The sequence below is a fragment of the Cupressus sempervirens genome, chromosome 2 (assembly GCF_028749045.1).
Source record: "Cupressus sempervirens isolate cs-2001-9-10 chromosome 2, ASM2874904v1, whole genome shotgun sequence".
NCBI classification, from domain to species: domain Eukaryota; kingdom Viridiplantae; phylum Streptophyta; class Pinopsida; order Cupressales; family Cupressaceae; genus Cupressus; species Cupressus sempervirens.
In genome coordinates this window covers 79,865,285-79,888,364 of record NC_143119.1, presented here as the reverse complement: position 1 = coordinate 79,888,364, position 23,080 = coordinate 79,865,285, and the positions used below count along the sequence as shown (strand labels likewise).

The 23,080-nt window shown below is 31.6% G+C and overlaps 1 pseudogene; it reads left to right on the top strand.

The window, feature by feature from the left end:
• Window positions 1-989: 989 nt before the first annotated feature.
• The window catches only part of LOC149571134 (uncharacterized), a 158,234-nt pseudogene continuing 136,143 nt past the window's right edge, over window positions 990-23,080 (top strand).

Genomic DNA, 23,080 nt, shown 5'->3' with positions numbered 1-23,080 from the left:
AATATTGAATGCTGCTATATCTATAATTCAAAAAAGTATTATAATATTTGTAAAAAAATTTATTCAGCCAGGACTTCCACATAAATATTCAAGATAATTTATGTTCTAAACACACACTCTACTAGCTATAACCTCCTCTATGATCCCAAAAGGTAGAGAATCAAGTTCGCAAAGAGCTCTCGTTTTAAAATGTTTATTCATAATGACGAGCAACAATCCAAATCAAACAATTGCAGTAATTGATTATAAATTTTAAAAGTAGAGTCAACACAACTAATTTGAACTATGTTTTGTTTTCTAGTCAATGCTTCAATATAATACTAGACTTTTCTAGAAGTGCATCATACTTTGAATTATGAAACTAAAACATAAAATAAAATATTACAAAGTATGAAGTCTGAATGTTTCAAGATGTCATTATTATTTTAGTTGTTTAAAATCCAACTCTCCTAGTGCATGGAGATTGTGTTTCGCATTCAAACGCCAAATTTTCCACCTCTGCACTCCTTTTGACCCCACACAATTGTCTTGTGTGCATCCTATCATTATCATCCGGCGGCTAAAATGGAAAGGCTTCTTACCCCCCATTATTGACAATATGTAGCTTCTTTTTAGGATTGAAAACCTCATATGAAAGTACCCATACTCATGAAAATTTATAAATAAAGTTACAAATCAAAGTCAACATCAGACTGGTCGTATGGAACAGTTGTTGCCATACATAAAATGGTACATAAATTGATATCATTCCATATGTTTTTATGGATTCGTTGTAGTTTTATAGATCGTGAAGGACAGATTATTATTATTGTATGTAGAGAATATAACCTGCCCATCTAAAAAGTCGAAATGGTGGGTACGTGTGGTGGTCAAATTGCAATTTTGAGTCTTTGACAGGTTTAGTCGTCATAGCTTTTTCACTATAAATCTTCTCCTCCTCTCAATTTCTCAGCAACCCGTATTTGTGGAATCAGTCATAAGTTATGAAAATGGGTGACGATCCAAAATGGGCATTTATGGTTTCAGATGCTTACGATGGGTTTCTACTTTCAGGGAACCCTCGCACGGTTTATTTAAGGAGGTGTGTGACTGTTCAGTGTGAGGACCTCGTTTTAGCAGGAGAGAGAGAGTTACGTAATCATTTTGAAGGAATAGGTGGTATTAAACATTTGGTATTTGAAGCTGGCGGCTGCTGTGCTTACATTCAATTTGACAACGAAGAGATTGCCACCAGAGCCATTTCTGATTTGGATGACTCTTCTATTCGCATTCCTCACTTTTCTCACTTCGATTTGAAATTGAGAGTTACGCGTACGTGTTTTACTACTTCTTCCCCCAGGCGCCCAATTGAGCCACAGCCCTGAAATGGATTCGGCACTTGTTTATGATTGGGGAATATATCTTGATCTGTGTTTAGTAGTTTACTTGATAATTATGGGCTTTATGCAATGAATGGTTTGTAACATTTTAATGGCGTCGATTAGATTAGTCATGGTTGTTCGACCCATGATTTTGTTTTCTATGCATTTTATCTTCATTGTTTTTGATGTTTCGAGTCATTTTTGGCATGCGTTGATAACTCAAAATTCACCATCGTGTGAAGTTTGAGACCTACTCGAGTATGTACAAAAGTGCTTTGAAGTTGTTACCTCTGCATATTTGGTGAGTGCTAAATCGCAATAGATTAAATAGAAACAAATATTAATACACAGATTTAGTTAATACTTGAAAACTCTTGGATTTGTGATGCCATGATTCAATGGTTCTTTCACTGTAAACCACACCATTGCAAACCACACCATTGCAAATGAATAGTGCTAGAGAAATTGAATTTCTCCCAATCCAACGGGCTTTTCATGCAGATAATATCTCATCAAAGTTAGCTAAGGTTAAATGAATGTGCAGTTACATTGTTGAAAGCGTCAACTCATAGGGAAGATTCATTTAACCAATACGATAAGACCCAGTTTGGCATGAAGGCAATTGTTACATTTCTTAAATATTAAGTTCTTAGAAAACTATGGGTTATCTTTAAACGTTAGGAAAAATTTTAGTTTAGTAATAGTATGTCAATTAACACTTTTAGTCTAATAATCAAGTATTAGTATATGATTTTTAAGCTGTGTGAAATTGATGAGTTTTGTCCATCTTAGTGTTATACTATTGATGCAAAACTTTTCTATATATAGAGATCATATAATCAGCTTTTGTCCATTCAACAATAATATTTTCCATATAGCATATTACTGTTTTTTGTTACGTTTCTCAATTTATCAAATAGAAACATGTACAAGGTTACAACAAGAAACAAAGAAGTTCCTTACCATTCTATAATCTTGTAACCCTAGATCACAAGAGTTCAAGGGACTTCTTGCTAATCTCTCTATCAATAGAAGAAATGACAAGAGAAATAAGAGAGGAGCATCCATGATCTCCATTTACCTAGTCCATGCTAGCAAGCACTCCACCCTTCCCATGCATGATCCTAGTGAAAGGCAGATCCCATTTCCGCTTCACTCGTCCATGATGCTAGTAAAACAAGAGCTCTTGATGAGCACGGGTCTAGCCTTTTGGAGGAGTAGGGTTCAATGAGTTTTTCTATTAAAAGCTCATTCTAGACATGTTATTTTGTGTGGAAAATGCATGAATACTGTATTTGTAGTTTTTTTTTTTTTTTTTTTTTTCATAATTAAAATATCAAATTGACCATGAAATGTACCTATCAAATGAGTTTGTCACGTGAAGTTGATGCTAAATAGCTATTAGTTTTTCACCAAATTAGATACATGGTCATGTTGAAAGTTGTGTCATTCTATTGCATAAAAAAATAAAAATTGACTACAATGTAAATGTAATCTGCAATTTAAAACTAGTTTTTCACATGTAGTATGTTTGTATAGAAAGATAATTATTTATTAAACTTTCAGTTCCAAACAAAAGAAAACTTATACTTTTTCAATTATTGAAATTCATAAACAAATTGAGGTTGCAACTGATATTTTTAAGGTCAAGACACAATTTCAAGATCAAACAAAATTATGATGCAAAATTGACTAGAAAGAAAGTTGTTGCAATGTTTTCATGATAAGAAAATGAGTAGAACATCTAATTTCTTTTAGTAGAAGCTTGATTTCAAGGTGGCCATTTGATTTTTGTGTATTGCTACTATTGCATGTGTCTGTTATACCCATATGATATAAAAGTGACAAGATTAGTGATGGATATTAAGTTACTTGCAAATATGTAGTATGAGAGAAGAGAAGTTGTTTGAATTTTTTATTAAATATGAGTTACGATGCGATATGAGATTAGTATTAACTTAATTATGTTATATAACTTCTTATTTATTACTTCATATGCCTAGTCACTATCGAATCTTCATAATGTAACTTTTCATTTAATCCCAATGTGTACAAGTTACATATATTAGTGGTTAGATTATAATGTAAGTGATTCAATTTTTTTAATATCAAAAAATTGAATACAAATAAATTCAAATCTACATACAACATATATCTAAGAGGACATGTTTAAGAAATTAAATGTTGAAAGCAATTATTAAATTATAAAAAAACAAAATCTAATTTTAAACGAATATCAAAATTTAATCAATTTAATATATAAATTCAAACACTAATTTATTTGAAAAATAATAAAAGATTTACTTAAAAATGAAGACTTTTAATAATAAAAACTCATTGGGTAAATTATTTACATCGCTGTAAATATTAAAATACAAAATATTAGCCTCAAATTTTTAGTTTAGAAATTGTTTATAGAAGAACTGGTCAATCTCAAAAAAATTGTTCCAAATTTGAGGTAAGAAATTTTACACAAAATCTATTCTAGTAAAGAAAATGGCTTGAAACAACGTTTCTAGGATGGAGATTGCAACTAGTATATAATTATAGCACCATTCACCAGGCATATTGCGTCATCAGAAATTACCTCTAGATGGTTGTGTTGGAAATGTAATGATGACCAAGTGACTCTGAGAGGGGGGCAGGGTGGGGGTGAATCAGGAACCACTTACAACTTCTTCCACTTAATCCACTTTATTATATTATCAAATCTACTTGTATGTATTGAACATAAAGTAATAAAGTAACATAACCATAACACTTTGAAACAAGAATTAGTAACCTAGAATTTCTCCAAAAAGAAGGTAAAATTGGGGTGGGGATGACACCCACAATGCTTCACTACTACAGTAATAAAGTTGTCCTATTAAAGCTTACAATTGATCACTTTTGGTGATCTACTTGGTTAAGTGTAAGTAGGGCTATTAGATCCACTTTGTGAAAGGATTTATCTAATACAATTAAGTATGTACTCTATTAGTATTTTTTGCAAAGGACTATTGGAAATATAAGAGGAGAATTGAGAAGGGACAGGTGGATCGGTTACCAGAAAAATAAATCCCAAATCCCTTAGATGTCAATACAAACAATAAACTCTATTGAAAATGTTGTTGCTCAGTTGTACCATCTTAAAATGGAAGCGCTTCCATCTTGGTAGGTTTAGCACCCTCTTTTAGTACATTTATCATGATAGATTTACATTTAGGATGCATTCTACACTTGATTCCTTTGTTCTAGGTGAAATTATGGTTAGGATCTTGAATATTCTCCTTAATTTCCCACCTCTATGTCTCTATTTTCTAGGTAATACTTAGGCATAGGTCCTCTTAGCCTTCATTATATTCATTATCTGATTGTGTACCTATTCCTAGCATTTAGTCCTATTCTTATATCATTTCTAGGTTTCTGGGCATCTTTGGGACCTTCTATTTTCAACTTTGGCTAGGTTTGGACCTCCAAGTTGACCCTAAACTAGAGAAAGGTCAACCAGGTCAACCCTAAACTAAGATAGGGTTGAGGTCATCTTTGACCTAAGAAAAGGTTGAGGTCATTCTTAACCTAGGTTAGGGTCGAGGCCATCCTTGACCTTATTTGGGATCTGATCCCCCTTTTCAAATTTTGGTCTCAGAGGGCCCTAAAATCAATGTCATGCTTTTAGATCCAAATGTGGAAGGGTTTTAAATTGAGATTCATGTATTTATTTTCCCTCCTTAGTTGGTTATTGTGATTGGGAAATAATTTGAGGTGAAATTTTAATTATGGATCCTCACACTACTCTAGGAGCCTCACCTTGAAGCCTCTATATAATTACTCTCATTTGCATCTATTTACAACTAGAATCAAGAGATAACAAGAGGTCATAAGAAGCACACAAGTGATGGTGAAATGAAGATGCAAGATTGCAAGAGAATGATATAGAAGATCAAGCTATTACGGATATTAAACATTTTTATGGGTACACCATTGTGCACATTTGTTTGGAGCAAGAGAGAGTCTATCTTCCTTGATCCATCATTATAAATATTCAAGCATTCAAAGATACCATCATGGAGTAGCAATTATAGATTATGATTTTGGAAGGAGTACTTTAGCCTTGGGGACTTGGTATGTTTTCTTATCTTATTCAAGTCTATGCATTGCTTTCTCATACATATTCATGCTAGGGTTTCAATCTTGTGGATTAGATATTGGCATTACACATTCAATACACACACATTCTATTATGTCTGACTATTTGTGGAGGTGGAAATCACCAAAATGAGGATTTGACTAAGGCAAAACCCTATATAGCCACCCCAAAACTCCATTTTTAGATATATGTAGGTGTTTTTTTGAAGATCAAAGTACAAATTTGGATACCCTTTTCGAAAAAATTTTGAGATCTATGAACAGAGTTTTCATCGAAGCAATGCAGATCAATGTCAGCTTTTTGGAGCATAATTGTGCCCTAGGGTAAGATTGTGCCCCTCTATCTAGGTCAAGGTCGACCCACCTTTAGAAGGATAAAATTTTTATGGGTTTTCTTTGTCTTGACATTTCAATTCCAAAATAGGTTGTAGAATTTCTAGAAACTATGCACAAGCATCAAAAAGTACGTATTTCTAGATTGGTTCTATTTCGAGGTACATATCTTATCTTGTCTAATTTCAATAATTTCTATTACTTATTTCATATCAACTCTAAAATAATATATGAATAGTGTTTAATGTTAGAGGCATTATATAAATATTCATTTTTTACCCTATTCATTGGTTAACAATAACAAGATGTTGTAACTCAACAAACACTATAATATCAATTGTTATTCAATAAAATTTGAACATGCAAATCTTAACATATTAACTGTGATTAACCTTTATTAACTTAGTTGCATACACATAAAAGAAATAACATAAACACAAGTGACACCGAGATTTTACATGGAAACCCAGTTTGGGCAAAAGAACCAATTGCAACTAGTTACTAATTTTCACTCTTCTAAAGTGAGCCCTATTAGGATCCAAACCCTATTAAAGGTTACAAAACACACTGTTAGGTGTGACCCTATTATAGGATTTAATCACCCTATTAGGAATTGATTTTTTAGATGTCTTTAGACACTTCAATCTAAAAATGTCACCTTGTTAGAGGATTTGGAAAATAGCTATTAAGCCAAATCTATTTTAAGAGATTTGATACACTACTACAATGGTTGGAGAATAACAATGATATGACCTGATTGTTGATGCATCTGTATTTCTGATTTTAGATCTCAATTCTAGCTCAAATACTTGATCCTTCCTGATCATGTTAATCTTTGTTGCCCAACAATGATAGGATATTCTAATTATCCTTCCAATTTTCTTCCTCTAAGAAACTTCTTATCTTCACACATTCTCACACATTCAATCCTCAACTTGACCTTATACTTATATCATATATATTGTCAAATCATCTTGAATACAACTTAGATTAATAAATATTCATCTCCTAAGTTGGCTAGAACCAACAAAAAAATCCATTAAACTCAATATGCCAAGACAAGAAAATCCTTTGTTGGCCAACCCTACTTGGTAGACACTAACATTGAGATGATTTTCCTGTGTTAACCAAGTCAACTTGTTTAACACTGCATCTTCACAAACTTCCTTTGGTAACTGAGTCACCTTAGTTAACATTGGTTCCATTCAACTTTTCTTTGTTAACCAAGTGAGCTTGGTTAATACTCAAATTCTAAAAACTTCTCTTCAACACCTAAATGAACTCAGTAGACACTATCTTTTGAACTTAGCAAACACTAGAATGCTTGGCAGACACTAGGAAACTATCTTCATTGCCTGAGTAAGCTCAACAATGACATTTTGTGTAACATCAAAGACAATATACAATTGATCAATTGTTTTCAACAATCTCCCTCTTTGGCATTGATGGAAACACACCATGTCATAATATAATGAAATTTTATAGAAAAATAAAGTAAGGAAAATATCCTTAGTTTCATTCTAATTCTCATCCATGAGAGCTCCCTCTATCAGTGTGAAGTCCCTCCAACTTCAATTTCTCCCTCTATTAACAAACTCTATATTCAACATCTTCTTCTGATAGAAAATTCTCCATCTTTGATATCAGACCAAGTTCTTCCTCTTAGACATCTTCAAACAATTTTTTTTTGATATGACACAAACTCTCCCTCTTTGACATTTTATGCCAAAGACAATGTTCAGTGAATATAAATGTACTTGATGTACAGATTCATATGAAATTTTCCCTTTTTATTCCTACATCAACTTGATTGATCTTCAACATACACTAGTTGATGCATCACTAAACTTCATTTAGTGAGCTTCAAATAGGCCAATAACACCTAACTTAACTCTTAGATACAAAAATGCATCCTTAGGTAATGACTTGGTGAATATGTCTACAATTTATTCTTCAGTGTTCACACATTCAAATCTCACCTCTTTGTCTTTCACCAATTCTCTTAGAAAATGATATTTTAATGTAGTATGCTTGGTCTTGGTATGCATCATAGGATTTTTTGATATTTTAATCGTACTTGTGTTATCATAGAAGATAATCATTGGATCCTTTATTTCTACCTTCATAATTGCAAATAGTTGCTTGAACCAAACAACATTTGAACAATTAACTATTTTTGCAACATACTGTACCTCTATTGTAGACTGAGAAATGCAATTTTGCTTCTTACTTGTCTATGACACTAGTCTCCTACCAAAAAAGAACACTCCACCATTGGTGCTCTTCCTATTATCAATTCTTCCTGCCCAATATGCATCAGTGAAGGCTTTCAAATTCAAATTGCCTCCTTTCTTGTACCATAGTCCATAGTCTTTAGTACCCTTCAGATACCTGATGATTATCTTTATTGTCATCATATGATTTTCTTTAGGATTAGCTAAAAATCTTGCCACCATACCAGCTACAAGAGCAATATTAGGTCTAGTATGTACAACATACTGAAGTTTTCCAATCATTGATGTGTATGTGGTCCGATCTACCTCCTTGGAATCATCATTTTTTTAAAGGTTATTTACAATAGACATAGGTGTTCCAATAGGTCTTGAATTTTCCATTCCAAACTTCTTCAGTATCTCCTTGATATACTTAGATTGAGTAATGTAGATGCCATTCTTCTTCTATTGAATCTTCAACCCAAAAAAGAATTTGATTTCTCCAAAAATTGACATCTAAAATTCCTTACTCATTTCCTCTAAAAAAGCTTTGCACAAATCATCATTTCAATAAGTAATGTATCATCTATGTAAAGATTTCTACCAACGCAATCTTCATGTCTAGTCCTTCTTTGATGTATAGACTATTGTTATCATTTGTCCTTTGAAAACCAATCTTCATCAAATAATTATGAAGTCTTTCATACCAAGCTATGGGTGCTTTATTGAGACCATACAATTCTTTGTGCATTTTACAAATCATATCTTTTTTGCTAGGATCTACAAAACTTTTAGGTTGTTCTATGTAAACTTCTTCTTCAAGAATTCTATCAAGAATGCAAATTTCACATCCATGTGATACACTTTAAATCCTTTACATATAACATAAGAAAGTAAGGTCCTAACACCTTCTAATCTTGTAGTAGGAGAAAAAATTTCACCATAGTCAATACCTTCCTCTTGTTAGTAACCATTGCATATTAACCTTGCTTTGTTTCTTGAAACTTCTCCATCTTTATTCAGCTTATTTCTAAAAACCCACTTTGTGCCAATTACATTCTCATCCATGGGACTAGGAACAAGAGTCTAGGCCTTATTTATTTCTATCTATTCTCTCTCTCTCTTCATTTATTTTTCCAATCTAACTTTCATTATCCAAGGCATCTTTAACTATTCTAGGTTCAAATTCAGTAAGCAAACATATACATTTTAGTTTGTTCCTTGTCATTGTACCATTTGACTTGTCTCTAATGATTTTTTTAGGTGCATGATGTCTTCTGACATATCTTTCTCATATAGATAGTTTTGATTTGTAACTTGTTCCACTTGGCCCACCATGATCTCGTGCATCATGCTTGGGCCCCATTGTCTATGACTCTGGTCCTTCAGATTCAAACTTGGGTTGCACTGGCTACAACTCGGTAGCCTTTGACTGAAACTTGGTTCCTTCAAATTGTGACTCAAGTTGCACTAGCTACAACTCAAGCGCTTCAAGAGATTTTGGGAACTATAGAGGTGAAGTCTGTTGACTTCCAATTAGATTAGGCAATGTATCAGGTTCAAAGTAAATAAACTTTTTGTAATCTTTAGGTTCTTTGTTGCTTTTTTCTTCACTCTTTTCTGCAAACTTGTCAATCTCCACATTTGGAATTTCTATGATCTTATGAGTAGTTAGATTCAAGAATTTGTATGCTTTAATTCTGTTGGATTATCCTAAGAATATGCCTTCATCACTTTTGACATCAAATTTACCTTTCCTAGTCTCCTTCAAAATATAACATCTTCTACCACATACTTTTAAGTAACTTTCATTAGGTTTGCAACCATACCATACTTCATAAGGAGTTTTATTTGAGTATTTCTTCACCTATACTTTGTTCAAGGTACGAACTGTTGTATTGATTTCTTCCTTCCAGTATTTGATTGCAACATTCTTTTCTATTGTCACTTGATTCTTGCACAATCCATGATTGATGTGTTCCTTCTTTTTGCTATACCATTTTGTTGAGGTGTACTAGGGGCTGATATTTTTCTTTTGATTCCTTCCTTAGTGCAGAATTCATTGAAATCATCCAAAATGAATTCACCTCCTCTATTTGATGTCAAACATTTTATCTTCTTTCATGTTTCCTTCTCAACTCTTGTCAGATACCACTTGAACTTTTGAAAAGCTTCAAACTTATCTTTCAAATACATTATTGTCATCCTAGAATAATAATCAAAAATTGAAATAAAGTATTTATCTCCACTATAGCTCTCAATGACAATAGGTCCACAAAGGTCTGAATGAACTAGCTCCAAGACTTCTTCATAATGATAGTTCTTGCTCTTGAAACTTGTCTTTCCAATCTTACCAATTTGACAATTCTTTCATAGACCTATATTAGGTTTTCTTATATTAGAAATACCTCTTACTCTTTTTTTTTTCTTATCTTAATCAGGTTATCAAAGTTCACATGGCATAAATTTTTATGCCATAACCATCTTTCTTCTACTTGAGCAATGAAACATGAACTTTCGCTAAGATCTAGGTAGAATAACTTACCTTTTGTTAGGTTACTAGACCCAACTAGATTTCCTTTCAAACTAGCAGATTTTCCTTCCTATTCATGAATTCTACCTTGAATCCAACGTCATTCAACTATGCCACACTCAATAGATATGTTTCAATCCTTCAACTCAATAAGAATTATCACATCTGAGTTCATTGATTAGAGAAATACAACCTTTTTCCTTTTATAAAACATGGTTATTTGTTTCCAAATCTTACACTTGCCCCATCATAGTGTTCCATTTGGATACACTATAATAATGTGACCAACTTCTTCACAAGAAAAATAGATTAGAGGATTTTCACCTTTGTACTTTCCTTTGCCTTTGGGACACCTTATTGAACGCACTAATTCAATGGCTTCAAGATCACTATCAAAAATTTCTTCCTCTTCACTTTCAAATTGTTTTCCTTTAGATTTTCCATTTTTCTTCTTGAGTGACAACTTGGCTTCAAATGTTGACTCAAGATTTCTAGAACTAGGAACATAATTATTATAGTTATCTAGCTCAAATGCTATCAATCTTCCCAAAAGTGCATCCAATGTTATATTATTATTTGGATCACATCTAATCTCTTAAATATCTTAAACTCCAATTGCATAGATAGGAAGAAGGATTCTAAATACCTTGCTTACCACTGTCACATCATAAATTTTCTTTCTAGAGGATTTGATTACACCGACACTAGTTTTGATTCTTTCAACATATTTTACAATGTTTTCATCTTCCCTCATCTTAATCTGATCAAACTAACCTCTCAAGCTTTATGCCTTGGTTCTTCTCACATTATCATCACCTCCATAGATATCCTTTAGCTTTGTACACATCTCATGAGCAGTAGCACACCCTTTGACCTCATCAAATTCAGCATAGTTAAGAGTTGATGCAATTTCAATCATCATGATATTATAATATTATGATATTATGATATCATGATATCATGATATTATGATATTATGATATTATTTATCTGAAAAGAAGATTTTAGACTATTCTCATTTGGTTGCGGCAAAGAATATCAAATTAGAAAGATACAAAAGGAGACCCACCAATAAGGTATTATGGACAATTTCAATGGATGAGTACAAGACAATCATAGATGCATTACAAGAGAGAGAGGATGCAGATGGTATAGTGGGATGACTACATTTAAATCAAACACATTTAGGTTTTTTTTTATTGTGTTATTTTTACATATGTACTTATATAATTTAATTACATGTATTTTTGCGCTGTCAATACCAAATTAGAGAACATATATATATTCCTCTTATTCATGCCTCAATTACAATTTATGCAAATTTAAATGTTAAAGTGGATTGAGCATCAACATCTTGTGAAATTCCACATAGTGAGTACATACAAATTACACATATATTTACATAGTTTAGATACCTCATATTAATTTATGTATTTATTAACATGTGTTTTTGTTTTGCAATTTTATTTACAGGACCTCATTTGAAGAGATGTGTTGAACCAATTTTATATTTTGAGTTCACTTCTATAAATTTATCATTGACATTGTGTTACATATATTGTGAAATATGTTGTACAAACAAATTTAAAAATAGGACTTTACTTCTATTTGAAAGTTAAAGGTGTGCACTTGATATTATAAATTAATTGTCAATTTAAGTAATCACCTCTTATTTTTTTCCATTACTTTTGCATTCAAGCATGTTTAAATTAATGTTTTTTTGAAGTTTCAAATTACTATTGATTGTAATATTAAACCCTTCACTTGTACATGATAATTTAAAGATCATTACTCATTGTATTGATTATATGCTATTGTTATGTTGATAATTGACATGTATGTTTAACCATGTTCACCATGTTAAGTGAGAGGGAGGGAAGCAGGAAGAGAGGGAGAGAGAGGGAGGGAGGGATATGGGGAGGGTTATAAGTTCTTTTAATTTATTAGAAAGGGGTCCCATTAGGACACCTTAAGACAAATTAGCACCTCTTAGGACCCCTTACAACACATTAGTTATTGTAGTCCTAAAAGTAATCTTTTCTAATGTGTCCTAGTACATTCTAATATTTCCAAGAGGTTTTGATGGGTCATAAGAAACCTTAAGACCCATTATGACTCCTTGGAACACATTCATACCATTAACACACTTTATGAACCCTTAGAACACATTAATCATCATAGGATACACTTTAGGGTTGTAATGTGTCCTATTCAATCCTATATTTTCCTAAGGAGTTTTAGTGCATCCTAAGTGGTTCTAGGAATCCTTGAGACTAATTACAACCTCTTGAGAACCATTATGACCCATTATGAGCCTTTATAGCATATTATTCATTGTAGGACACCATTTAGAGGTCTAATGTGCCTTAATGAGTCATATGTTCTAAGGGGACATTAGGGATTTTTACGACCCATTAGTACACATTAGGTCTCATTAGGACACATTATGGTCCACTCGCACACATTAGGACCCATTAGACCCCATTAAAACCTCTTATAACACATTAACCATTGCAAGACATAGTAATGTGTCCTATGTGGTCCTAATATCTCACAACAGATCACGATTGGTCCTATGTGGTTTGAAAACCCATTAATTCCATTTAGGGTGCACCTTATGACCATTTAAAATATATTAAAATTCATTAATGCCTCTTAGATAATCTTAAGGGGCATAAGACACACTAATGGGTTATAATATGCCCTAATGGGTCCTAATGTGTCTTAAGGGGTTCTAATGTTTTTAAAGTGATCCTATAACCTTTTAGGACCTGTTCGAAACCCTTATAATTCATTAGGGGCCATTAGGACTCATAAGAACCAATTATAACCCCTTTGAACACATTTTCCATCATACAATACGCTACTATGTCCAAAGGCATTATAATAGTTCCTAAGTGGTTGTAATCAATCCTAATGTTTCCTCTTGGATTTTAAACTATTGTCTTAATATATCATGAAGGATCATAATGGGTTCTTAGTGGCCCTAGGACATCTAAGGATGTATTAGGATCACTAAGAACACATTAACTATAATAGGACACACAAATGGGATGTTAATGATTCTAATGTATCATAAGGGGTCATAATGGATTGTAAGTAGCCCCAGGACCCATTACAAAACCTTAGAATATATTACGACCAATTAGGACACATTAAACTACCTCAATTTGGTTATTTAATTACTTGGGATGTAAGAAAACCTAAGTCAAAGTTACAAGGAACCATCTAGGTACATGACTTTCCTAGGTACATAATCATATGAACATATGTACATAGCCTTGATGAGAAAATGTGCGAAAGGAAGGGTATCATCCATCATTTCATAAAAAAAATCTTCAATCTTTGCCTAAATTTTATAAATTTGAATTTTTAGGATGAAAAATATTTATAATAGTAGGTCAATTTTATTTGTATGAATCTCAATGCATAAATTTGATGTGATATTTATCCAATAATATTTTTGATATCAGTACTAATGCTCTATAAATTGTTAAAATTATTGTTCATGTAGCATTTATACTTACAAAATGTGTCATATGTTCATGAATAAAATATGTCACAACAAAGAAAATGGTTTGAATACTTAAAACATGATGTAACATAATAATATATACTACATACACTAGCATGATAAGAACTTGTAAAAAAATAGTACATGGTCCAACATGTCATAACATGATCTATGAAGTCAAAAAATACATATAATACAATTAATTGTCCTAATACAAAGTGTATCAAAATAAACAATATGTGTCATAAAAACACAATCTAAAGGTGCCAACAAGACCTAATCTATCTAATCGAATGTCCTCTTTACTCCACTTGACGATGACTCAGATGAATCATCCTATGTAATCTGAGCTATCTCATCATGTGGGACACTCTGTGAGGAAGATGGATCATCCCGTGTAACATGAGGCACGTCTCATCATGTACATGCTTAATTGAAATGGGTTTCAAAATATAGCTTGCAAATAAATTAAATATTCACTACATAATAAAATAAATACCACATGAGATTGGTGTCCCTCTGTAACGGGAGGAGGTGAACTGTGAAAGCTACCAAATACAGTAGTGGTGAGCTCCTGTAATTTGCAATATATACATTTTTAAAATTTGATAAAGAGCATAATGAACTATGTATGTACATAAATCACAATACTAACCTCAAAGGATGATGTAGGTACCTCCATTTGGCTAAGTCTCCTACTCTCAGCAACACTCATGGCGACATAGTACTAAAATTATGGATACATAAACATTGAGTCAAAATTATATATACATGAATAATTACAAAGTATGTAAACTAAAAAGTACATAATTTGTACACTGCATTTTTTAAACACTATAAAAACATGTATATATATCATACCTGAGTAGTAGCCAATGTCACAGATGTGTCAACAGGTATGCTAGCACAATGATCAAAAGATGGTGTCAAAAATAAACTATATCAAGGCCTATATGGATGAGTACTATTCATCTCCTACTCGTAAAATCAAAACACATCAAATATATACATGAGTCAAAATTGTTTAGATTATAAGTTTATAAGAATGTACATAGATAAAAGTAGTAAAAATTATTTTTCTTCAGTCAAAAGTTCATATTGTATGTATTTGAGGCTGTGCCTCAGTGGTAACTAGATTAGGACCTTCACTGACATCAAACTATGTAGCAGCAGACAATCCCTACAAAATTAGATAAAAAGAACATATGAGCACATGTTATTAAATTCAAGTTTGAATGTACATTTTTATAGTGTAATTCAAAGTGCATACTGTATGAGGAACACCAACGTCTATAGGTCTCAAAAAAAGACTATACTCCCTCCTAGGAAGAACAATATGATCCATCCTCTATTTTTTCAAAAGTACAAATTAATGTGGTTAATACAATTACACATGTATGTAGAAAGTAAATAATTATGTACTTTATATTTAAATTTTAATTAAAATTTTACATGTTGCTCTTGACTATCTCTGAGCTCTCCCTACATGAGGTCAACAAATGATGACACATCAATCTCATCACTACCGTCACCATGGGCAACGTATATGTCATCATCAAAATCAGCACCCTCAGCATAATGGTCATCATGCACTACATCAACATTGCTCTGGGGACCTCTACATATGCCTCCACTGCTAGTACAAATATGTCCAAGTAGATGAACATGTGTCGCTTGTGTCCATTATTGTACTAAATTGCCCAAAAGGGCACTCAAAGAGGTAAGAGCAAATGAAACTACTCGATGATGGTGTGGGGCTAGTACAATAGGCATAGGAAGAGGTACAACGGGCTGAGGTCACCTATGGTTTCTCATTCTATCACTCAACTTTTCCCTAGGCCTATCCTGAGGCATCCCTCCACCAACCCCCTAAAATGATTTGATATCAAAATAATTGGGTTTCAAACCCAATTCAAACTCAACCCATAGCTTCCTAAGGAAGTACATGGGCACCTCATGATTAGCATGTGGTGGATGGTTAAGTACAATCCACCACCACTCTAAAAATTGTGCTACTATTTGTGGATGTACGCACCATCTAATAGAAATACACAACTTCTTCTCATTAATCTCCTGACCCATCTTAAGGTTTACAAAATATCTTGAAAAAGTCCTTTACCTATTTTGAGGTTATGGACCTCTCTATATGATAAGCCATAAAAATAGAAGGCACACATGTTTTGCCTCCATAATTTAAATGAATCAATATTGCAATCTAGATGTTGTATGGAGTGAATGATGCCTTGCATGCTATCTGCAAGGCGTAGTAGGTTAGGAGGGGGGTGTGTCTCACATCTAATAGCCTCAATATCTCACATGAGATCATTAAGGTTATGCCTCATGCTCTCTCCCAAATCATTTGTGGTGGGTGGTGGAGGAGGACTAGGTGGTCATGGAGTTGGGGGTGGAGGTGGAGGTGGAGGTGGAGATGGAGGGGGCGAAGGTGGGGGTGGAGGAGGGGGAGGGATTGGCAGCATGTCCATCAAATATAATCTACATATATGTTCAAACAACATAAAAAATGACAAAATTACTATTTAATAAAATTTAAATCTAAAATATCAATTATATAAATTCGCAGATCTTTAAAACCATATCAATTAAATAAATAAAGTTAAACACTTAAGTAAACTTTAATGTTAAGGCTAATTGAACATTATACGAAATTTAAGTCTAATCATAAAATAATACTCCAAAAAAAATATTAATAAAACAACTATATAAATCTAGTTTTAATGTTAGATACAAACTTGTTTTGTCTATGCAAGTTCAAGGGAACATGTTTTTGATATTAAGGAAAAGGATGTCAAAGTGCCCAATAGTTTAACCATTGTTTTGTTAGATAACAATCTAGATCCTAAATGGAATTATTTTATGAAATATATTGTAGTGATTTTATTATTATTTATATTTTATATTGAATGCTAGAGTAGTTATATTCCTATTCTATTTAGTTTTTATAGTCTTTTTTGAAAAAAGTATTATAGTTATATGTTTCTATCCTAGACCCCTAACTAACCTTATAGAAAGGGAAAATATATTTTGATACTCCTATAAGATTTTTTATTCAACACTATTTATGCATTTATTTGGCCTACTAAACTTGTGAGGAAATGCACAAAGTCATTAAGAAATATAAAGATAAGATGAGATAAAAATGAGGATAATTAAGATTTTGGAAGGAAAATATGAGGAAATTGGTAGGGGGGACTAAGAATACAACTTCTAATGTGTTTTTTGTTCTAGGGTTGTTTGCCTCAAAATTGTTTCCCTTTTCTATATTCAAGTAGCTAGATCAATTTTAATGTACATTTATTTTGTGACACTAGGGGATTGTATTATCATTATGGATTATATGTTCATCTTAGGATCAAACAAAGTTAAGATTATGGCAAGGTTATGGTTTAGAATTTTTTTATGTTTAGGGTTTTCATGATGGCTAAGCTTAAGATTATTATAATAATTATGACTAATGTTAGGGTTTACCTAGGATTATGGTTTGAGTTAGAATTATATTTAGGTTTCAGATATTTATTATGGTGCTATTGTTTAAAGGATATATAATAGATGGTGTTAGGGTGAGAGTTAATGTTCCAATTAGAATGAAATCTTGGAGATAGAATTATAATTTAATTTATATTTATGATTATAGTTCATCCTAAATATTATCCACTAATGCAAACTATAAGTCTAGATCCTAATTGTAATACATGAACCCTATCCCTAACCATAATAATCCCAATTCTAATCATAATCCTAATTCTAATCATAATACTTAAACTTATAATATCTTCTTTAGTAATTTAAATCTTAACTTTTCATTTAACAATTGTTATGAATTGCTAATAGAACTTTTCTTCCCTCTAAATCTCTATGTTGGAATGTGTTATATTACTTGCATTTTCTAATTATGACCAAATTATTTTTACTATTAGAAAACTTTGTATTATATTAATCACATATTTTATAATTACTTTTGGATGTTTACTTGTCTTCCACCTATGAACTACTCTTGGCCCATCCAAACATTAGCCTTAGTAGTTTCAATGATTAATAAAATATGTTTTCCTAATTCTGATTTGTAGGTAGAAGCAACTTCATAAATTATCATTTTTCTTAAGGTGTTTTAATGAGTTGCTAGATATAAGCCTTAATTATAAATCTTAATCATAAATCTAAATATACACCTTAATTATAAAATCTAAATTATAATACTTATCCTATTTATATTCTAGGATTGAATACAAATCCTAATACTAGATCCTAATCTTAAATGTTAAATGTTAAACCCTAACCTTATATGTAAATCATAGTTAAGGTCAAGATTAAGGTTTAACATTTAAGCTTGATATTTTTATTTAGAATTAGGAGAAGGGCCTAGCATTTATGATTATTTTTAGGATAAAGGTTTAGCATTTAGGATAACTTAGTTGGGCTAAGGGTTAAGAATTTGGGATAAAGGTTTAGGATAAGGGCTAGACTTGAGATTAGAATTTAAAACTTAATGTCAAGGATTAATATTTTGTGTAATTAGGTGCATGTTTTACCATTTAACGTGCAATTTTAGCATTTATAATTAGGGATGAGATTATAATATCATTGAAAACTATAGTTTAGTATTTGAAGAGTTTAGATTTTTTCATTTTAAATTAAATAATTTACTATAACTTAGGGTTATTGCTTAAGTATGGATCTAATATTTAGTATTTAATACTTTATATTTATGTAAATCTTTTAGGATTAGGGATAGTGTTTTAATAAAAGTTAGAGATTGTATAAGGGTTAAGATTTAGGGATAGGGTTAGGATTAGGAATATTAATATTTAAGATAAGGGTAAAGCATTTAGGATAATAGTTTATCATTTAAGGTTAGGATTATGATTTGACATTTATAATTAGTACTTGGTTCTTTAGATACTTATTTAATTATTTATATTAGGGTGTAGGTTTCAGCAAATTAAGATTATGGATAGGATGATAGTAAGGGTTATCATTAGAGTTTTGGTTAAAATTGGGATTATAGTTAATCCTAAATGTTTTCCCTTAATCCAAAACTATTTGTGTAAATCCTATGCCTAATACTTGAACCCTAACCCTAACCATAATAAAAACCTTGATTTAAAGTAACGGAGCACATTATGTAATGCGTAGCCAAGGGATCCAAAGAACTAACCTAAAGTTTTACTAAGCAAGCAATAATATGTACAATAATTTAAATTAAAAAAAAAAAAAGATTACATTCCTTACGATTCCTTAACGAGAAAATTTACATTTCATTTTTAAATAATTATAAGTACTAGAAGTAAAATAAATAACACATCCACATGAAAGAATAACTACAAGTTTAATCTATTTAAATAATATACATTTGTTCTAAATGCCACTTGGCATTAATTTGGAATGCACAATCATCCACTATACATGCCACAGGGTATGAAAGGTTGAAATAATATACATTTATAAAATAGTTTACATCATTCATTTTTGATCCATGAAACAAAGTACAATACAATAAGTAAAATCATTAAATACTAAGTTTTGTGTTTGGATCCCTTGGTGGGGTGTTACTTGATTAAATACTTAGTTATATGTTTAGGGTTTTATTTTATAGTTATGGTTACGTCAAGGTTAAAGACTTATGAATATAGTTAGTTTTAATTTATTTTTTATATGGTTTACAAACTAATCTATAATTAATCACTATTTATTTAAAATAAATATAAAATATTGAATGTGATTACATGTTTAAACAATGAATTTACATCTATCTAATCATACAACATTGTAATTTACATATTAAATACATTTTAAAACATCAAAAATAATAATTTTTAAATGAGAATTTATGAAACTATTATTTAAATTAATGTATATAATCATTCAACGTTGTAATTTACATATTAAACACATTTTAAAACATCAAAAATAATAATTTTTAAATGAGAATTTATGAAACTATTATTTAAATTAATGGATACAATAATCTAAAGATAATACTCATTAACAATGAAAATTTACAATTTTATGTATATTAAAATTGAAAAAAAAAACAATAAATTGACGATACATATAAAATGTAAAACTTAAAATAATTAAATAAAATAGTACAAAAAAAATTTTAAAAATACATGGTATGTTGGAAAATAGCAGTAGGGGGGGTTGGTAGAGGTAAAAAACGGGCTCCTGTATTGCTCGCAAATCAGGCTCCCATTTTCCACATGATCTAAAAATGACACCAAAAATGCCAAAAAAGGGGGCATTTGTAGTTCTTGAAATTTGGGTACCCAATTTCTTCAAAATTGGGTGCCCAATTCTTAAGTGGTTTAAGCACCTGAGCCGTGATTTAAAAATTAGGCACCCAATTTTTGAAAAGTAGATTGGGTGCTTGAAGTGGGATTTTAGAAATGGGTACCCAATTCTAAGCAAATCAGGTACTCATTTTTGAGAGGTCCAATTCTGCAGATTTGTCTTCCATGGAATTGTGACCTAACTTTGTGCTCTTACCCTTTAACAAATGCCTAATTTTTTACAAGGTTATGTCGAAATGAGAGGGGAAATCATGATTACCCTTCAAAATCAAAGACATCATGTTATCTGAGTTATCTCGCAATACTTTTAATATGTGCAAATCTATTAGGATCTTGACTAATAATTCCAACATTTGCTTTGCCACTAAAATGTTTGTTTAATTGACGAATGTCTTTGCACGATCAATTGTCTTTGGCATAATATACATATGGTGAAGAATCATACACTGAATATCTACCAAGGTTTCCTTTATTCTAGTCTCTTCTCTTAAAATTTATGCCTGAAGATCTATCAAAAATCTAACTTTTACAAAATAATTTGAATTGGAACTCAAGTTGAGTGCCAACTGACTAGCACTAGCCTTCAAGTCCATATCAATCTTACCCACTTTATCCTTGATTTCCTTGGTAAAATTTTTTGTCTCATTAAACTTTACAAATAAAGATACAACATTATTCAGAACATTTTCTAATGCATAAATTAAAGGACAATTCTACTTGACCGATAGCTATTTTTTGTGCTATATTTTCTAGCACTTTATTTTCAAACTTTCTTTCATCCTTCTTGAGAAGTTTGTCTTGTCCATCTGCATCTTCATTAAACTTATGCACAATTTCAGTTAGTTGTTTAGTGATAGGATCTTTTTTGTTTATCTCCATAGATAGTGCATCCAAAAATACTTTTTTGATGTCCTTTAGGACTCTACTTTCCCTTTCTACCCTTAGTTTCTATTTTTTAGCTATTTTCTTCTAGATCTCATCCAATTTGTCCTTTTTTCAGCAAAGAGAATGGATAGATTCCAATTTGGAATCACAATATCTTCATCAAGATCAATATCATCAATGATCTTTTGTTGTCCTTTTTCCTTGGCCCCTAATGGAGGTATGACAACATTTCCTTTGTCAATTAGAGTATTCCTTGGTTGATGCTTTTTTAATACTCTAGGAGCATTTTTCTCTATTACAAGATGGGGACTTGGTAAAGATGTAATAAACTTTGCTTCACTCCTCGGTTGAACTAGGTTCAACTTGGCATGTTGTAGCTCAGGTGCTAACTTAGGAGGAGTGGTTGGTAGAGATGCCATGACCTCTACCTCAATTTCCTTAGGTCAAACTCTTCAACAATATGAACCTCTAGTAGATCTCCCTCTTCTTTAATATCAAAAATGGTTTTCCACATATTGGATGTGGATTGTATAACATCCTAAATTTTATTCAACAAAATGTGAAAGGTTTTAAATCTAGGAGTTAGTTTTCTTTCATGCTTAGACATTGCCTCATTTACTTCCTTTTTAGAGAGATTTTGCATAGGCTTTCTTGGTGTCTTCTATCTGATGTTTTTCTCTTTCTTACCTGTATTTTCCCAATGGTGAGAGAAAACCATTAGTAGGGCTTCAAGAGATTTCCCTTTGAGTTCATTGGGGTCATACTTCCACTTTTCCATTTTCTCAACCATTGCATCTTTAAGTTTCTTTTTTTCATTCTTACTTCTAGTTTCATATTTCATGTATTTGAAGTCTGACATGCCCCTAACATCCCTTAAATTCTTTCAGCCTTTGTTCAAAGGTAAGTGGGTGAATTTTCAGTGAGATGATTAGAGTATCATCATCATCATCATCATCACTTTTGTTCAACTTCAAATTTCTTCTTGGCTTCCTAGGCTTGGTCGCAATGATCACATGAGTAGAAGACCTTGCTTGTTTCTTTGATGGTGTCTATGTCTTCTTCTCTGGAGGTTCCTATGCCTCTTCTTCAACCTCTTCTATGTTGTCACTCTTATCCTTGGTAAGCATGAGAGGGGAATCAGTTTTGGAAAAATTATTCTCAAGGTTTTCTAACCATTTTTTCCCTCTCTTCAAGATTTGAGGAATCTAGATCTCTAGTGAGATTTTGATTTTTACTTCTTCATAGATTCCAAAATAGGTAGCTTTAGGATCTACAAGCTCATTTATGAGAGCCTCAATTGATGTCTCTGGTTTCATCAATGTTGACTTTGTAATGCCTACCCCTAATTTACTTTTCAAATTGTATTTCCAAATTCTTTTAGGCCAATTTTATGACTATCTTTTATGATTAGCAGTACTTGGTTACCAAATTGGATTAAATGGTATTTCATACTCAGTTTATATATGTGATGAGTTACTTAGTTATTTCATGTTTTCAAGATTATTTTTATGAGAATACATGTATGTTCATATAGTGATTTCATTTATCTCATGATGATAGTTAGATGTGTGATTTATATGTAGTTCTATGGTTACTTACCCCATACTTGCATGCGTATGGTGTACTTGTTTGTTTTACTTTATTATTGGCATTCCTAATATGGTTGAGGAAGGGAGTCATAGTCACCCACTAGTCAAGATCTACATGATGTACCACTTCTCATTATTGCCTATTTAGTTTAAATTATGTGTATATACATGCTCAAATTTTATGTAGATTGTAGGTATCAGGCATCGACTTCCCTG